Raw genomic sequence first — 4,330 nt, 5'->3', positions numbered from 1 at the left:
GCCCGGCAGGGCGGGCGGGGGCCGGGGCTGCGGGCGGGCCGGGGCTGCGCGGCGGCGCCGCCGGGGAGGGAGCAGCCGCAAGATGGCGGCTCGGCGGCCGCCGGGTGGGGGGGCGGCTCGGATTAGGGGTGTCCCCGCGGCCGCCTCAGCCCCGAGGGCTTCCCCCGCGCTCGGGAGGCGCCTTCCCGGGAGTAAGCGAGCGGAATAAGCTCCTGCTGCCTCCGGCTGCTCCCCCGGACCGGGCCGTGCGGCGCCGCTCCCCGCGGGGTGCGGAGGCCGGGCAGAGCCGCCGCTCGCCCCCTTGGGCACGACGCGGCCCCGGGCTCGGCGGGGACACCCCCAGTTATCTGCCCGAGACAGCGCGGCCGCCGCGGCTCGGCGGGGCCGATAGCGGGGCTGGCTCCCCACGGCAGCCATCCCTGAGCCTTCTGCACCAATTTCAACTTTTTTAGCAGTTAGAGCGCTTAGAAACGAACCGCCGTGTTTTCCACGTGGCATCCCTTCCACAAACTTGGCCAGTCAGTGATTTCCCCAGTAAAAAAGTAAAAAGCTGGTAACGGCCAAAGCTTTCTGGCAAGAAACGAGGATACAGCCTTCTTGAGGCTTCCCGTTTGTAATACAATTGAGGGTACAGCAGTTCCAGCTGCCCTTTTTCCAAGAACCAAGACAGATATCGCTGCTGCAAAGAGCAAGTGTGAATTCAGTGCATTGTATTCTTCCTTTCATGGTTGACTTGACTCAAACCAACTTGCCTTGCTTGTTAAGTGTGGCAAACACATGGCAATAGGTGTCCCAGCTGGAGGACGGCAGTTTTCCTGGCAGGTGGGATGTCATCCAAAGTCTATGTGCTCAGTAATTTCCCACTCCAAAATGGGAACTTCAAGCAAAAACAGAATCATTCCTCTGCCCCTTTCATGTAACACCTGGAGAAGACCAAAACAGAGCAGAAGGGAGAACTATCTCAACCAAAAAAGATGTATGTGACTGACAATTTATGAAGCACTGTGTCAGATATGACCTAATCACTTTGCCCACAGTCCATTCAGCTCACAAGGTCTACTGTCAAAATACTTACAGGAACCTTACCAGAAACAAAACAGATATTATATATAGAGAGCAGCAATGTGACAAAAATAACACTTAAGGGAATTAATTGAGAGGCCAGAAAAGGCTTAAGAAAATCCCATAAAGAATGCAGACAGGGATAAAAACTTGTGGAAATAAACATGACTGTTAGAAACTTTTAGAAGGTACAATATTGTTAATATCCTATGTCTGCTTTAATTTTAATTTAAAGGTACTGATACTTAAATTTTATGCTGCTGCACTAAAAGTGTATACACTTAATAGAACCTCAACTGACAGGTAGCAGCAGTGCCAGTGCCTGCCTCCTTGCTGCCTCTCATTCCTGTCCATATCCTGTCTCTACTTTGGGCCAACACATCCCAACCAAAAGATCAGCAAGAGAGTGTTCCAAAGCTGTGTCAATGTTTATTATGCATGTTTATTGCTGGAAGGTGGTGCAGCCTATTGGGTAACACTCACCCACTGAAAGGTTAGGGTGAAACTTTGTTTTGATACAAACACTAATAAAGAAGTCTCTTTTGTTAATTTATTCAATGTTAAAGTTTCTCTGTTTGGAACCTAACAAAGACCACTTTGAGACTGATTTGGATTAGTTTTTGGAAACACAGTATAATGAGGTCTTTCAGATTTTTTTGGCTTTCTGCCTTTCATTCTTCCCTATAGAAATGACACACCTTAGAAAGACATGCTCTGGAGAGTGGCAAGGGAGGCTGTACTAAGAAATCTTGGTAAAAATGTATGCCTTCCCTTCTCTTGAACTCATTTTTTCCTCTTGAAAAGATCACTAGTGATTCACCATTTAATTAAGTATTTAAAACAGGAGAATCCTTCAGCACATTATTTTAAAAGAGCATACATTTGGTTGGATAGGCTGCTCATTGACTGCTATTGATATCCACCACCTGATAGCATGATTTGCCAGAGAGTCAGCAGTAGCAGGACAGAGATGAATGTCTATCTCAGCTGTAATATATACAGCGTACTAAATCAGGCAACTAGACTTGACCTGAGTCTTCTGTTTTCTGTTGGGGAACTCCAAGGAATAAAAAGTATAATACTCAAAAAAATTAAATAGTAAACCCCCAAAATCTCAAAACAGCAAAATACTCAAAAGAATGAAAATGTAGTACCAAAGGCACATGATGAGATAACAAAAAATATAATAAAATTATTATAGCTGCTGTCTAAATAAATTAAGGGAAAATGATATGACTGAAAATAAATAGGACTTAATATAGCATATTTCCTCTTGAAGATTTTTATCTTTTTTAACATATTATAAGCAGCCTTGCAACTATCTGCAGTGACATGGAGCCTCTTCGAAGACAGACAGAGAGGAGCATTAGGGTCTGACCCCTCACGCTGTTAAGAAACATGAAATTGTTATTAACCAGGCTGTGCCACCAGAACTACACGTGAATAACTAAAACACTGGATTACAGGACCAGTTCTCCACTGGTTAGGAAATATTAGGAACACAGTTTTCTGGCATCTTTCAACCTGGATAATTAGCAATAACTTAATTTTGGAGTCAAGAAGTCTTTCTAATGCATATACACAGGATAGTCCTGCTTCCTAGAACAACAAAAGACATTATTTTCTCACACCTCCTTCCCACTCCATCATTTAATCAAAGCTCTGTAGACTCTTTCTTTGAGCCACATGTTCTCTGGCCTTTAAGTACCCTTGTTTTTCATGGAGCCTCTTCATGTTCCAACACCCTGGCTTTATCATAGAGTTTGCTTTCCTTTTCCCTTTAAGATCTTTGTAAACTAAGGATGACAGTCATGAGCACGAGTTCTCATGGAGTTTCACCCAACCCATAGAAGTATCAAAAAGTCCCCATGCATTAATTAAAAACCCAAACATTTGGCCTAGCAATGCCCATAGCTAAAATAGTGTGACTAATGCATGGGAGAGGCAAGGTTTTTTTCTACAAACTCCTGACGGGACAGGTTTATACCATCCATCAGCTCTTGATCATGGCTATCCTCCACCCCTTGACTTTTATTCTGTTTTCACTCAAATTTGATGTTTCCATTCACTTATGTTCCACCAAAGTAGTCCACAGAATGTGTGGGAGCCAATTTCTGCTTTTTGATCTAGGCAGCAGCTCGACCAATGAAAAGCAGCTGGAACAACCATTACATGAGTTGTCCTGCTGCCCTGTGGCTTTTGTCGTACTCATTTACCTGCAACAATTACACGTACACAGGCTGGCCCCACACAGGAACTGCAAGAGGCTTACTCTCTCAATGACAACACGTTTCACATAATTTAGCCTTTAAGAACTGGCAGTGACCACATACAAACATATTTTTCAAAGGCGTACAACTGAGCCAATTTGGACAGATTTTCAGGGAGGGTCACAAATGTATCTTTGCACTTTGGTGTGAAGAGTACTTTACTCGTAAACTGTGAGCACTTGTTGCAAAACCTAAAACGCTGAAGTATTTTGAAGAAAAGCCTTCAAGAATTTACTGTAAGCAAGTGTATTTCTCCAGTTTGTTTCCAAAAATACTAAAAGTATCTGTTTTTCTTTTTTTTTCTAAGGAGCTAGCATGCAAGTTGTAGTCAAATTATTAGGGTATGATGATAACTGAAAGACAACTTTGCCTTAAAATAGGAAGTGTGCCGTCAGCCTCAAAGTAGCATTATTGACTGAAAATGTGGAACATCTCACTAAATAACCTCTCAGTAGGGTATTACAAAAAAGTGACTTTTCCAAGAATAGACATAAATAAGAATACAGAATATTAGCAGACAGGAAGAATGTTGGCCAATGCATCAGGATGAAATCTGTCTGGAAATTTACAGGTATAATCTCAGTGCAATTTCCAGACAGCTGTGTACCTAGTTTTCAACAGCATGGAAAAATCCAATAATTTTACTAACACAGTAATTACAACAATGGGTAGGGAGACTAGCACTTCTTAGGTAATCTCCTTATATTCAATTACAGAAACAAATACTTCCTCAATCCACTTTGGTTATTGACAATGAGCCAAATTTTATATGAAAATTGGAGTCATACCACAGACAGCAATGGCCTTGTAACGCCAGTACTGGAAGCAGTACTGTTCTTGTACTACTCATTGTTTAGCAAGTCAATGGATGATATAATGCACAAGGCAGGGACCCATGCTTGACCTCTGTTAAATTTTGTTACCTGACTCCACCTAAAAACGTATGTCTAACTGGTTATCTAAAAATGTAGTTCAGGTTTCAGAAGGTTTATTAGTTT

Source organism: Myiozetetes cayanensis, unplaced genomic scaffold (genome assembly GCF_022539395.1).
Source record: "Myiozetetes cayanensis isolate MyiCay16 unplaced genomic scaffold, myiCay2020 scf9, whole genome shotgun sequence".
NCBI lineage: Eukaryota > Metazoa > Chordata > Aves > Passeriformes > Tyrannidae > Myiozetetes > Myiozetetes cayanensis.
This window is presented reverse-complemented; position numbering follows the sequence as displayed.